The 16,511-nt window shown below is 35.7% G+C and overlaps 1 protein-coding gene across 11 annotated transcripts in view; it reads left to right on the forward strand.

Moving 5' to 3' along the window:
• LOC119647005 (restin homolog) overlaps nucleotides 1-16,511 on the forward strand; it is an 82,112-nt gene that overhangs the window by 38,084 nt on the left and 27,517 nt on the right. Inside the window, exon 1 of one of the 11 annotated variants that reach the window (XM_038047742.1) lies at nucleotides 13,597-13,759. The exons of 9 other annotated variants lie outside the window; for them this stretch is intronic. The gene's annotated coding sequence lies outside the window, so the exon portion shown is untranslated. Of the gene's footprint in view, nucleotides 1-13,596; nucleotides 13,760-16,511 lie in introns of those variants that run through there. One more of the 11 variants, XM_038047740.1, reaches the window with a different exon arrangement.

The following is a 16,511-nucleotide window of genomic DNA, read 5'->3' on the forward strand; positions in this document are numbered from 1 at the left end:
ACTCCACATGACTATATTCGGTGAAAAAAATTTTTACACCCCCCTTTTAAATGTATGGGGACCCCCCTAAATCTCAACATAGAAAGATATCACTCACTGCATATCTGGGCGTTCACAGTTCCCACCTTCTTACCAAATTTCGTGTCAATTGGTATAGTCGTTTCTGAGAAAAGTGCCTGTGACACACAGACAGACAATTTTAATAAGGTTTTTTTTTGCAAACAAACCCTTAAAAATGAAAGTTCCCAAAGTGATTAAGCTTGATTTTAAATCGACAAATGAATGAATCGTTTTCTTATACAACTTTCAGAGTGAGCTGTATACATTCTAAACAACAAAAAATCTTTCATACCGACCTCTGTCGAGATTTATCAAGTCCTGATTCTTTTTGATAGTTTGATTTAATACCATGAGAACCATAATTACATTCACTTGTTGTTAACCCTAGTAGCTCAATCTAGGTAACTTTTACCTATGCGCAAACAAATATTTGCTTTCTCTTTCGCACACTGCTTTCGATTACCGTAATTGATCGAACCAACTTAGTAGCCGACCAGAGGTTAGAGGAAACCTCCATATTGTAGATATCGTGATGTTGTAGGTGAATTTGACCTATGTTTAGGCTTTATGTAACTTTTACACTTATTGTAAATATTTAGAGGTAGCTTCTTTTAAGAGAATTTAACGTTGAATTTTATTTGGTTATTAACAAATCAATTTTATTTGAGTTATAAAACAAAATGACGTCCTCTGGACAACTGAGAACTAGAACTGACGAGAAGCATCGCTTTTATAATCAGCCAAAGGAAACTGTGGATTCCTTCGATCAAATGTGTTTCTCTATGTCTACTAATAAAAACCGAATAGGTGGCCCATCGCTGTTTTTTACGGCATGCTCAATATGCCTTTTGTGAATTAATATATTATACATTGCCACAAAAAGCTATCGAACAAACAAAAACCGTTAAGTCGCAAAAAGTTTATGAAAAAATTGAGTACCGATATGATCTGCCCATAGATGCAAAACGGCTAGAAGCCCCTACATTGAAGCGTTCAACACGTGGTAATATTACGAATATCCTTCAAAATGAGCCGTAGCGATTGCCATAGATCACAGAAAAACCAGAACCAAAAAAACGTGGCTACTGTGGATATTGTTCTTATAAAAAACAGTGAACGACAAACTCGCAGTGCATAACATGCAAAAAAGCAATATGTCGTGAGAAGAGAAGATTTTGATTTGTTTTTCTGTTTATATTTTTATTTTAAAGCAAGAAAACCGGAAGGATCTCATTTTGTACCAAATGTAAATAGTTAATGCAAATAAATAATAATAAAAAATAATTAATTTAACCGAATAAACTATGTTACAAGTGTATTTATTCATGTAGGTACATTTATTCATGTAGGTGACCTATGATTGGGCTTTTTAGATAGCAAAATATGATTGGGCTTCGAGGGTTAAATAGCATCAAACCCAAGTTGTTTGTCCATTAGAACAGCAATATCTCTATAATAGTTGCCTACAGTAACTTTGCTGGTCTCCGAAAATGTGCCACCGGCGCAAAGTTACGGTTAAAGTACTTCTGTTTTGCCTCTGATTGGCACATAAGGTCCCAGAACTCGTATATTTGTCGCTGCAGAAATGATAGTCATTGCAGTTTCCAATTACGATAAAGATATGTCCTTGATCTTCTCCAAAACGAACAAACACTGCATACGGTAAAGGTTTTATATTTGTTTTGCCTTACACTGGTTGCCTTCAGTGTCGTTTTAGGATTTATGCATTTAACATATACCGTGAGGGGAAAATACTGGGGGCAAAGGTGGTACTCTCATTTAACACCACCAACAAAAGTGTTTGGCATGGTTGATAAGCTATGCCCGATTCAGGGGTAATTTATAACTATAATATATAATAAAGCGTGAGTGTGACCTAATGTCGGCTACACAAATTTGACACTTGCCGCAAACTACAAATATTTGCAGGACCGAACATCGACATCCAGACGTTTGCAAGTGCGCTAGTGTTTTCTGAGCAAGCAATCAGATTCCCTTTGGTTTGTCCAAAAAACGACACTCGATCGAAGCAACCTAAACCAAAGACTCTATCTACACGTTTTAATTTGCAGGGGCTTGTTGACGTTTGGCAAACAGATTCTCGATCTCGTAGTAAATGACACAAATTCTATACCACATCTGCATGTGTTTCCCAAACCTGAACAAACTCTCGCAAACGCAAACGTATGGTTAGGGTGCTTGTCACTTACAAACGTGTGGATGGCGATGTATGATCCTCCAAAGGTTTGTGGAGTTTCCGGCAAGTGCGAAACATGTGGAGCTGGCATTAGATTAAATCGACAGAAACAGACCGCATGCGTTGCGATTGGCACCCGCCGCAATTTCGCTCTTGTAGTTCTTACTTAATTTTGTATGTTTTCCTTAACCCATGGACGTATCATGTTTGAAGAAGCATCAAGTCGCTTTTGTGTTTCCAAAATATCTATGTACTACGTCCTAGTATGAAATAGTGGATATCGATGAATATAAAAAACTGTTTACTATAATACGTGAATAACCTCAACAGTTTTTTTATAATTCCTTCAAAGGAAAGGAAAGGAAAGGAATATTACCTAGAATCTAGCATCTATTTAAAACACCGCACTTCAATTAGAATGATATTCGTTCTATACAATTATTTGAGCGCTGTTGAAATGGACAGTAAATATTGAAAGGATTTTAGTAAATATATCATTAGTGAATTCATCTATGAAATTAGATAAAAAGCATTTAAATAATGAAGCATACGGCAAAATTCAGGCATTGAAGCATTTAGGGTGTTCCTTGCGTGTTTGGGGGAGAGCACGATATTGTTACTTATAACATATACGTAACTGTAGAAAATTATTAGCAGCGGTACAGTATGAGCTTCGAAATCTTTTCTAAAATACAATCCAATACAATACCAATATCAGTCGGGAAAGCTGGAATTGAACTCCCCAGTTCTGAAAGGTTTTGTGTTTTCTTGCGTGGGAAACTTTCGGTGTTCGGGAATTTCATTTCTACATGCGAGAAGTACCTGATATGTTCGTGGGCTAAGGCACTTAATGACTGAAAGTATGGTTTTATATTTTTGATTTTTCAATATAATTCCCCTCAAGTGCCTCTGGACAAATATTCTTTAAATTTCTTTTCAAAATGGTTTTCTACGGCCGCCTTCAACTTACTGTCGGCCGAAAATCTTCGCCCCAATACCTTGTGCTTTAAATTTGAAAACAAGTCGGGAAACCGGAAGCAGGTGTGAACGGTTTTGTGTATTTCTTTTATAAAGCGATTTGAGTGTGCATTTGCCCCATTAGAACCTAGCACGTAATGTATGCATATATTATGCGAGAGTATCCACTTTGAGGGTTATTGAGGGTATTTCGGAGCCTATACTGGCAGCCTCTTGTTTTTTTTTTCAGATTTTTCGGTTGAGTAGTTTCTGAGAATGGGTCCGTTAAAGAAATGATCACTTTCGACCCGCCGCACTCCCCACCTTTCCAACAAATGCCAAAACTGGGACCGGCTTCGAAATGTACTAACCAACTCCTTTAATTTGGTACTCCACATGACTATATTTGGCGAAAAAAAAATTACACTCCCCTTTTGCATGTATGGCGATCGAAACCAGGACATCACTCGATATACTACAAACCTTGTCTTTATTTGAATTATCTTCCGATCGACTCTGCTTGCCTCGTTTTCCAAATACAGATCCATTTGACCAAGGTCTATGACTCGATGAAAGAGTAAGCAGATATCATCAGAATATTGTAAGCGTCCGAGAAAAATATCATGCTTCATGGAAGCCTTTCACATCTTCCCGAAAAAGCAGCATAAGGACGTCACCGATAGCAAGATAGATAATATCGAGAGCGTTCCAGATGCTCTCTCCGCAGGATGTTGAAGTGGTCAGTGCGGAAGGATCTTGAACGGAAATCAATATGTTCTCTGCCTATTGAGCTTTCGGGGTGACCTTTGAAGCGTCCCAGGATAATCTTGGCTATTATCTTCGTGATTCAAAACGGGTGTCTGCCCATCTCCTTCTATTCACCGAAAAACATTTCAATTTTTTAGGATTGACGAATGAGTGGAAATAGCAGCGCTGCAGAAACTGCATGGGCTACAGTGAAATCATCAAGCACGATGACTTTATTTGATTTCTATTTGTTTTTATTCGGAGGAGCAATCCCTATCTACATATTACGGTAACTAGCTATTACATCCACGAGATTATTGAACTCCATTAAATGTTATACAGCTGAGCATCGTGGCGAAATGCTCCCTCCCTCTTTTAACCTGATAGTTACTATGGTCCGTGGCGGGACCATCAAGAGCCTTGCAACAGCGACCATGTACAATTTCTTTCGTGATGTGGTATACGGTACGGACATTATTATTATTTGCGCTAGTTCCCGCTTCCCTGACCAGCAGAATAATAAATGGTATTTGCATGTTATTTCTATAGGTATATATTAGAAAACGGAAGTGTTTCTAGAAAATCGATTTTTTTTAAAAAATATACCAGACCGGCTCCATCTCGGAATATATCTCCTTTGTGAAAAAAATATTCTTCCAAATCTATTTATCAAAAGCCAAACATTTTGCACTCAACATTGTTAGCCAAAGCTTTGATATCGGCATCCGCATCGCCTACACCCATTAATTTTTTTAATTCCAAAATTTGATAGTTAATAGAAAAATTTACCGCTTCGCTCAAATGAAAAAAGAATTTGCTCCAAGTTTTCAAATAAGTTTCTTGCTCAAGAAAATATTTTTAATCTTTATAATATATGTTCTTATATGATAGCATATTAGAAGAATTGTAATTTCAATTTTTGAAGAAAGTTGTCATAAATATCTACTTTCATTCTTGCCGTTTTTGTTAATATTTTGAGCGGAAAAAACATGCAGCGATTGACACCAAATTTGATGGAAAGGTGGGAGCTGTGAACGCTCACGCATAGAGTGAGTTACATCCTTTTGCTAAGAATTTTAGGGGAGGTCCTCATACATGTTGGTTGGTGTAATTTTTTTTTTAATCAAATATAGTAGTATTGGGATATCAAATGAAAGGTCTCGATTAGTACTTTCCGAAGCCGGTCGCTTCTTTGTAAATTCAAGACTATGAATGTCAATATCACCGGAAATATAATATATAATATAATATATATATAATATATAATATATGCATATATTACGTGCTACGTACTAATGAGACAAATGCACACTCAAATGTCTTTATATAAGAAATACACACGGTTTCCCGACTTGTTTGTATCTGTTGTAGGTTAAGTTCACATTTGCTAATAATATTAAACTCCCAATGTGAAGCGTATGAGGTTGACTATTATCAGTATAGTGCTTTCCATCAAATGATTTATTATTTCTAAAAAATAGAGGGCAATGGGCAATGGATTTTTTAGTTATGTGAAACGGAACTGTAATGCACTCATCGCTGCTCACATCTTCTACTTTTTCTTCAGTTTTTGTCCCGTTCACCAACGGGGTCGGCTCGTCGTGATCGGTTTCACCATTTTGTTTTATCAAATGCCTGATCTGGATGTAATTTCGAGGCTTTTAAATCCCTATCCTGCATATCAAGCCACCGTTGTTTCAGCCGACCTTTTGGTCACTTACCATCGACTTCGATGTTCAGACCAATCTTGGCAAGTGAATTCTCGTTAGCATGAATTACGTGACCATGACATCGAGGACGCCTCTCTCGCAGTTTTTCCACGATCGGTGCAACCCCATATCAATCGCGCATATCCTCATTTGGGATGTGATCAAAACGTGTCACGCCACTAGTCCAACGCATCTTCTTCTTCATTATGGCAAAACGCCGTCCATTGTTTTTTATAGTCGGCCAACACTCAGAAACATCGAAAGCGACGAAGGGACGACATAGTTCTCCATTGGCTGATGCATTAACCCGAGATATTTAAATCGCTCAGTTCTGGACAGGTCTACAGAACTGAGCGATTTAAATATCCCGAGTCATTGCTATCAGGCAATGGAGAACTGCGTTATGCTCCTCACATAAGAAACACAAAACCTTTTATACCTGAAGCGTGAAGCTTCCGGTTTCCCGACTTGTTTTATTATGTATTGAGGTCAAAACCGGAAAGTGAAAAAATTCCTTGTTTTAGAGAGAAATTCCTCTTAACCGTTGTCTCCAAAATGATCAAACTTTAATAGCTTTTATGATCAATCAATTTTGAATTGTTGCATATATAATGCTCCTCGCTAATATATGAACTCCAATTCAGAAAAATGTAAAAAGCATTCACATTTTGTTCTTTTATTGCAACTTAACTGTAAATTATTCATTAACACTTTCCGGTTTACTAGCCTACAAATAACATCACGTTGAAGGTTTATCATATTTAAATATTTATCGTAGGGGATTTTCAAATAAAATACATTTTTAAAAAAAAACATGGTAATAAAAGCTCAGATTAAGTACTTTCAAACCATCTCCTCAATAAATATATACCATTATTTCGCTGCTAGGAGTGTTTTCCAATATCCGCGGAGTTAATAATTGTTGCTTTTCACTTTATTTAGGTACTTTGCTTATTTAATTCATTTAATGGTGTTTATAAGATAAACTATATTAATATTTTCCTCGCCTTCATTTTTTTACACAGTAAAAAACGTAAAAGAAATGCAAATCAATTTGGTGGCAACCAAAAAACAAATCGCCAAATTTGTAAGTTTGTCGAGGTTTCGAGAAAGCAGTTCAAGATCAACGGGAAGTTTTTCATCATAGTTTTCTTCACGAAATATTGAGAGTTGATTTATGGCTTTCTTCAAGAAGCCGCAATATGGCGATATTTTTAATTTTTTCGAGTTAGTTCACATTACAATGATAATTGATTTTCTAAATATGACAACGTCTGTGAGGTTGATGGAAGTTGCCATTACGGTATAGCAAACCTAACAAATTTTTCATGAGTTACCTTTATAAAGTTCAACGTTCTTGCTAATGGGTTTCAAAGCTCACATGACGCTTACTATTTTGGGGTAAACATTTATTATCTGTTATCTGTACTTTTCCAGAGCTGAATGCGACTTTCTCAAACCTTAATATTTTTGTGAAAACTGCTACTAAGGTTTTTTGTTTTGTTTGGTTCACTTGAAAAATATATCACCTGTTCTATGTGTAAAAAAAAATATTTTTATTTTCCATTATATAATTAATATGAACTTATCTTTCTTCAATTAACTTTTGATAGCTAATCCCAGCGATACATATATGCTAACGCATTCCTACGCACTTTTTGTAGGAAGAGAACGCTTGCTTCATAGTAGGCATTTGCGTGTTTGCCCTCACCGGGTAGGGATTTTGTGTGGAGTTAGAATACATAGCAGCTATTCGTGAGTTTTTTCACGTAACGTACGAACGCACACGTAATGTATACATATATTATGTGAGAATATTCACTTTCGCATGATGCTGACATTAAAAATCTTGAATTTGAATCAAAGCGGAAACTTTGACCTATTATGTCTTTGTTAATAATAGTGCGATTTCCACCAAACCCCACGATCATGCCCCATGTTATAGCCTCAATTGCTGTAAATTTTGTGATTCTAGTGTTAGTTAGGAAGAATTTCGCAGTCAATCATTATGAAGTATAGTAATATACTATTATTACCTTTATTTGAACAGGTATCGATATGGAATATATTTCTGATAGTGGCAGCCTCCCTGAAAGAAATGATTATTTTCAACCCCCGCAGTCCCAACCTTTCCAACAAATGTCAAAATTAAGACCGACTTCGGAAAGTACTAGTTGAGACTTTTCATTTGGTACTCGAAATGATTATATTTGGTGAAAAAAAATTTCCACTTGAGTTCGACGTAGAATGATGTAACTCACTGTGTGTGTGAGTATTCACAGTCCTCATCTTCTCAACAAATTTGTTGTCAATCGCTATACCTGTTTCCGAAAAAATGTATGTGACAGACAGACAGTAAACCGATTTTAATAAGTTTTTTACAAAACCTCAAAAATTTGATATGTTCTTACCAAATTCATAAGAAGCTGCCACAAAGAAGGGCTACGCTTATCCACGCCTGCAGTCAATGTTTAAGTTTAGTTTCACTGTAGAGTCCGGTACACTAGCAACCATGTTTTGGGTAGGGTAGGTAAATGCGTTTACATGCTGAAGGCTGGACTCCCGTACGATAAGCGTCGGATTACCAACTAAATAGCTTCCCGTGATTATAGAACTAGCTTGTAACCGTTTGATACATTACTTCGAACTAATCCTTTCGTTTTCGCTTTCGCAAATCCCTTTCACCAATGGAAGGAGAAAGAAGAAAGGGAATTTGTTAGTTCTTTAACTCCTTGCCATTTAGTTCTTTTGCTGATCGAGTTCAATTTTCTTCGCTAGAAGAAGAATTCGAATGTAATGCGCATCATAACTCCATTTATTAGTTCCCCTGTGTCTGTATAAAGTTGCTGACAAATTGTATTCTACCTTTCACAATTCCAATCCTGAGAAGAGCTGATCCCTAGTCCCCGGAAAGGTGTCTGCTCTAGTACCAGCTTGTAATTTTTTTTCTTTCACTTAATTCACTTAATTTAATATTGACCACGACTCGGCCTGAAGCGTTTTGTTGATTTTTTTGTGAGAATAATTTGGTACACGATGATTGGATTTATACGTAGCTCGTAGTTTTTATACGTTGAATGTACTCGATATTAAATTCAATGTGGTACTCACGCTATCTATTAGAGACTAGTAATTTGATGTGAAAGAGACAGCTTTGACCCAGTATAATTTTGTTAATAATAATAGGATTTTCACCAAACTTACCAGCATGATGCTTCATATTCAAACTTATATTATTGCAATTTTACGAATCTAGGATGAACTCAGTAACTGAACTTACCAAGTAAAATTTCCAATTATAATAATATACTATTATTAACCTATTATTTGAGTAGATATCGCAATGGATTGTTCTTTGTGGGGTATGGGCTATTATAATTTTTTCCAAATTTTCGATTGAGTTGCTTCTGTGGAATAATTAACCCGTTTCGGACCCCTCACTCGTCTCCTTTGCATCCAATATCAAAACTGGCTCGAAAAGTACTAACAGAGATCTTCTATTTGATGCCCAACATGGCTATATTCGATGAAAGAAAAAATTGCACCCATCTTTTACTTGTATGGAGACCCCCTAAGTTCAACGTGGAACAATATAAGTCACCACATGTGGAAGGGATCACACACATATTCGTTTTCGTGAAAACTTTAAAAAATGTAAATTATGTGTGTTCGAGGAACGCTTCAAAAACAATGTCCGAAAAAGGCTTTCTTGGAAAAATACTGGGACAGGGCTTCTTAAGACTTTCAAACCGAACTCACGGTTGGGTGATAAGGAGATGATATAATAAAAAACCGAAAGATTAGTAATAATTAATTTTATTATCCGCGCAAAGCACGATGAGAGGAAAGAAAACGCGTTACAAGAGAAAAAAGTAAACAAAGCGAAGAGAGCGTCAAAATGGTATTGATAGACGTCAAGCGGTGATGTAGTTAGCGAACCGCTGTAAATTTATTCAAGTTTGGTTCAGAAGAATGATGTCCTGCTGAATTGCCTTTTGAAATCCATTTGGACTTTGTTAAGTCAGCGCTAACGCAGGCAGGGTACTGTCGTGAGAAACGGGAGATTTGAACAATGCGAAAATTTCCAGTAATGACATGGGATTATGTAAATAATTTATTAGGTTTAAGAATTGAAATCTATTTGAAGCTTCCAATGTTTGATTGAAATCAAATAATGAATATTTATTCACAAAAAAGCCTTTTACAAGAAAAAACGATTTGATTGGCATAGTACACAGTAGGGGATCGAGCCTTCCTCATTAAAACCTACATGCCCGTTTGTAATCTAGAAAAGCGTCATCCACTTCGCCGTTTAGTAGGCCTAGAGACCGAAACGTTGGGGTAGGTCCGCTGTTTGAAACTACGATCCTTGTTTCGACGCAATTTCAAACATCCGTTGAAGTGCCCTAACATGAGATTCATCCCAATCAGGATAACCTTTACTTAACGTTTCCTACCAATTAATCACACAGAATTCCTCAATAAAAATAATTCATGTGCCGAAAACATTGCTATTTGTCAGTGTTATTAGTAAATGTGCAATAACTGAGAAACGAAATAGGTGCTCGTTACCTTCCCAGAGAATCGAAAAATCATTAAGTATATAGACGAAAATCCTACACAGAAATAAGTCGGAATACCGGAAGCTGGACACTAGGTATAAAGGTTTTGTGTTCCTTTTATATGACAAATTTTTAATCATGTTTTTCAATTTGTACATAGTTAAGAATTCAAAACATTTCTTCATATATTTCCACACTCCAAGATATATTTACTTATTAAGGAAAGACATTGTGCTCATCCTAAACGAACAAACATCGCATGCACCGCACACTGACGCATACAAACACATCGCAATTGATTTAAAGTATCTCAATATTTCCTCTTTACTCCTTACACAAAAGCATCCGTGCATATATTTATACATATTTAGATAAATTAAATACCTCTGGTACTTATTGTATATTCGTATCCATCTCAATTGGATACTATTCGCATCCAACTTCATTGGCATATACAAATATATATGTCTGTCTCGGGTAAATGATGCTGGCATACCAATAACTATGAAAAAGTAGCATGCTCCCTTGTGACCCGCCGCCCATATGAGTTTACTTGATGAGAACGTCATACACGTTTTAGAATGCAATAAATTCACGTGAAATAGCAAATTTTGACCATCTTGGTTGGATAGGTTCTGAGAACGAAACCAATCACATACTTTGAACCTTCACTTCCCTATGGTTCACTCAATGCCAGAAATAATTATCATTATAATTACATAATATATTAATCAGTTTCGAAAAGTACTAATCGAGCCCCTTCATTTGATACCTTACATGGCCATATTTTGTGAAAAAAATTGTATACCCCCCTTTCGAATGGTTGGGGACCCCACCCTAGAACTCCACACAAAATCGCACCACTTAGTGTATGTAAAGAGACTCAAAGGCCACATTTTCCCACCAAATTTCGTGAAAATAGCCTTAGAAATTTCCGCATAAATCGGGTGTGACAGACAGGCGGACAGACAGACATCGAATCAATTCTAATGTTTTAAACAAAACCTTAAAAAGTAGACATCACTAAAAAGTTCGGAATTCCCGCAAGTACCAAGTGGCCATCATTTAAAGATTAAAGATAAGTTTTCAGAAGAAAGTGAAAGTAGAAAGTACATGAAAACAGTAGAATATTAAAAGGTTGTGAATTTCCGGACGTAGAAGAATGTGTTTTGAAATGGTTAAAACAGTGTCGGGAAAGAAAATGTGCCAACCGGAGGATCTATCCTTGAAGAAAGGACTCAGTAGTTTACTGTAGAATTCCGTGTGGTTTAAAAATTTTAAAAAAAGAAATGATAATATTTTTTTAAATATATGTGATGAATGGAAAGACAATTTGGTACCCAGGATTTTGAACCCGAATACATCTTTAAAATCGGCGAAACTTTTCTATAAATGTTTACGTGATACAACTTTTACATTCAAAGGCGATAAATGGCTGGGTGGGAAAACACCAAATTCATTTAAGAGTTTTGCTAAAACGACCTGTACCGGGTCATACAAATTTAAGCCCCTCCCTCATCATAACATATGATCCCTTAAAATAAAAATAAAGTACACGCTTGCAAATACAATTTGAAATTTCAACCACGTCATGTTGAGGTTATTAAACAAGTTTCTTACGTATTCAAAACGGAACTTAGACCAACTTAACCGCTATATACTCGTAACAAATCTCAGTGTAACAAATTACTTGGTTTAACGAATATTTCGCTCCTACAGCTTTGTTATATCGAGATTGGACTGTATATCCATGTAAGCATATGTCATCAATCATTTGTATTTTTTTGAGCCGACTGACTTTTGTTGTCATTTTTCACCACTTTTCCAAATTTAAATGTTTTGTTTCCCCGGTGATTGGTAATGATGGTGCAGGAGATCTCTTGAGGGCAACGGAAATCTCTAACCGAAAGCTTCATGCCTGAAAGTATTTCAACCGCATGATCGTTTGCAGAACCATACAATTTTATTTGATTAATCAAAACTGATTTCAGGACCTTTCCATACGCTATGCATTGCCTCACAACTACTTATCTTAGGCACAGAGAAAAAATTGTTTGCAACAAAGGTCAAGTGAGGGTATCAAGCTTGCGTAAATATCTATATCTCTTTTTGCACTAGGTGCCTCTCATGCACCCTTTTAAGCATGCATTGGAAGATATTGTGCTATTCTTACGCTTCTCAGTTTAGAACAATAGATCGAATTTTATTTAACACTGGTTCCCACATCATAAGTAAGGATCAATCAAACTACAGCTTTCAGTTTTATGGAAGAGGATTTACCAGACAAGAATAACCCGGTGCCGCACGAAGGAATCCAAGTATTAGGAAGAGGCAGAGATTTTTGCGACTCTAGAGATTTTAGTTCATGTTAATGTCTTTATTCTAATATCCAAATATCTCCTTCTTTTATAACACCACATACGGATTTGTCCATGGTTCCCTTCTCTATTCAGTCACAGTCGAGCAACTGCATCCTACAATATTAAAAAAAAAACCTAGGAGCTCATAACTGGCGTTGTCAGTCGAATTTTCCCATTAGTTTCGCGTCTTTACCTTATTCTATTTTCATGTTTCCTTTCAGTGTGGTCTGAGAATCCTCGGTTTGTTCATTCGTTTCACGTGGCCGGCTCATTACAGTTTTTAGGCTAATATAAAGATGGACAATTCGGATTCATTATAGTATATGCGCTATTTTTTGAGTCCCTGACAGTCTGCCATTTCTCATCGTATCACTCGTTTCTTCCGCGACGAGCCTCATACCAGATAGTGTTCTCCATTCAAAGTTTTCCACTTTTCGTTCCCACTGCTGGTTCCAACATAATTCGTGGCCATTCTATAGAATTTAGTTTTTGAAGTACAGCTGCCCTGCCCCTTTAATGCGATTCGGTGTCGATATCTCGGTCCGATGAGATAGTGGTCACATCGTTATCAAAATCCTGCTGCAGCCAGACTCTTTTCGTATCATTTGTTGTTTTTGTAAGTTGCATTTTTCACTTCATTTTCTGAGGCTCTCTAAAATGCATTGAGAATAAACAAAACCATTAACGACCAAAGTGATTTGTTTTTTTTGCTACACACCTATTTAAATCCAACAGTTTATCAATAGAGAATGATCAACAAAAATTTTGATACGAGAGCCCAATGAACAATATACATATGCACTTGTAAAGTTTTCACGTATTCGATAACAACTTCGATTGTCAGTTTATTTCATTAATGAAATAATTTGAAGGTGTTTTTCCTATAAAAGCCAAGTCGGCTATAATCTATCAACTTGTAGGAATTATTGGTGTAAACTTATCAAAAATTTGTGGAAAGATATTGACGATTTCAAATAGGACGAAAACAAACCGGCGTATTTGCGATTAGAAGTTAATTGAATCGTTGATAAGGTGGTTTGCTCTTCGATTGTGGCCTTATTTTGCTCTCGAATGAATACCGGTACTCCATTACATTAATTTTTAAACCTTCAAGGTGTCTGCGAGTTTTCTGTTCTGTTTAAAAATAGAAATTTTAGAATAGTGCAAGTAAGTATACAATTTTTGGAGAACTATTTCTTCTCGGTCATTTTGTTGATGTGCTGAAAGTGTTATACTCAATTTTTATGATATACTACTGAGTGGTCTTTTGATTTCGATATTTACTTTCACTTATTCGAACGAACTACTTTATTTATACATATAGAAAATCCTAAGAGAATAGTGAAGTCATCAGGCAAAACTTATCTAAAAAGAAGAAGGCAAGTGAAAATCTGTCAAAATTTTATCTTTCAATCTGTCCCGTTAGCTTTAGTTCCGGTCAATATGTCTTCCAAACAATATATACGTCTTCTAAACAAACCATTTTCTTCTTCAGGTTTACCATTTAGTTAAAATCGCAGAGAAAGCGGATCAAATCTGAAGAAGAAATTTTAATAGCAAATAAAGCCCCGTGTATAACACAACAGTAACCGGAAACATTTGTTATTTTTATTTCATTTTTTAACTTTTTAATAAAACCTCCATATGTTGTTTCATTATCGAGAAATCCCAACTTGAAAACACCTTACTATTGGAGTCTGACGGTAAAGAGTGTCCTTAAATTTGTTTAAAAAAATTGATTTTGTCAAAAAGTTGAGAAATATTTTTTTCACAATCGAACATGATAAGAACCAAACCCAACCACCCAACATTGATGAGAAACCAATCCAATGAGCATTCCATGATTTAATTTGATCTTAGACTTGGATCAATTCGTACATTCTGCGTTTATCAGTGACTTCAGTTCATGCCTTACGCCATCAGATGTGGGGTTTATCACAAATATCTGCGTCGCAACTTTTGTTATCGTTTTCATTATGCATTTGCTATCGTTGAGATACCGAACTTTTAATGTTTAAACCGGTAATATTAATGTGCATTTTGATAATTTCTCGAATATGATTATGTATAACATTTTTTGAGGGGAGTAAATTTTTTAATTGAAGCATCTAAAATTTAATCCATAAACCTATCTAGGATCCTTACATATTAAATCTACTTTCATCACTTGAGCCTTTCAATCTAATTTTATTTAATTCCTAGTATATTACCTTCGTATTACGATTACCAATTACCCCTGATTCTATCATTCATATTTCGTCCTTTCTATGGCCGAATTGTTATCCTGTAGTCGGGGGAATATTATCTTGGTAGATTGTTTCCTGCATTGAAGACGAAGCAGGCTATATGTTCTCTATTCAACCAAGATATTAGCATCGTAGTGGATTTCATCATGTGTTTTGACGGGTTCACGTCCCTAATTTATTATAATAAGGCTCGTTTTGAAAATTACTGATTGAAGGCCTCTGTTTGATGCGCTTAATGACCATATTATAAATACATCTGACACCACAATTTCGCAATACAAGTCAATAAAAAGTCATGTCATTTGTTGTATTCAAAATAATTGTTACAGCCTTTTTCCAGTAAATTGCTTGAAACAAATAGGCCAAGAGGCAGAAATCTAATCAAGTGTTTGTGGGTTTTGATTGCTGGCACAGGAAACTGTAACTACCTACTAATACTACGATATTACTATTGATCTTCATTTGGATATTGGCCAATTGACCAAACTAACAAGTAACAATAGGTTTCCAAATTTTAATATCCATTCAAAATGACATTGCCGATAAATTCGAATTTCCTCAACAAAAGAAAGATTGAATGTGATGAAAAGGAATTTATAGGAATTAAAACTAGTTGTGAATTACCAGCTCGTGTTGTTTTGAATTTGGGGAAAAATTGATTCCAATTTTATAGTTCTTTGTTGTTCGGAAATGAAATGCTTGGGCGCTTGCAAATAAAGTGGTTTTTGTTAATATCATCTGTTTATGGAGTTGTTGCTATTTCTTAATAACAGAATAAAATAGAATCGCAAATTTTATGAGGGTTGTATTTCTGGAAGTTGTGGGTACAACTACCTCCATGAATTATCAAGTGTCACTGAAATTGAAATAGTATAAAAACATGCATATATAGATACTATACCGGCTTTTAGAAACTTTGAAAAAGTTAATACATGAGATCATCAAAACTGTAAATTGGAAATTCAAGTGAACTGCAGATTATCGTAAAACTATGACTGCAGCTGTAAGACCCTTATTGTTAGTTGCATTACTATTTAGGCTTAAAGAACTATTGAGTTTGCTCCAGGAAAGCAACGAAATCGGAAAATATTTCTAGAACACTTGCCAATAAAGAGCGTTGCTTTTCAAGCGTGTTGTCCGAACGCCGAATATCCGTTGATCTCAGTGCATCCATAATAAACGATAATTGATAAATGAGTGTGTCTGTTTCCTGCAAAGTTCAGCAATAAGTAGGTTCTTGGAGATTTTTGTTTGCATATTATCAAATCGCGTGCCTGATGCCAAGAACATTTAATTTCGGCAAAAGCTCGTGAAATTATGTTTCAACAATGGGTTATGTTTTGACACCCTTGGTGCGTTTTTTCTGTTACATGCAGGTGTAAAAATCTTAATAGGACATGTTCAAATGAGTTCAGGTGCGTAAACGGCGGAGGTCGAGCGGGTACCTGTAGGGGTTACACACACTAAAATCTCTCCCGATCTTTTCAGTCATTCCTCATAAGGTCGACAGTTAGATATTACTTCGGGGCAAAGCAAATCAAGCTTTAAACTTTTACCGTAGCGGAGGTTTATTCTTGTTTTTTTCCAATAATATCAGGTTTTACTAAATGACAAAATAACCGAAAGTTTGAACTGGAAACGTTACGCAGCTTGTGGTAAAAAAATTCTGTAAA

Source organism: Hermetia illucens, chromosome 1 (assembly GCF_905115235.1).
Source record: "Hermetia illucens chromosome 1, iHerIll2.2.curated.20191125, whole genome shotgun sequence".
Classification (NCBI taxonomy): domain Eukaryota; kingdom Metazoa; phylum Arthropoda; class Insecta; order Diptera; family Stratiomyidae; genus Hermetia; species Hermetia illucens.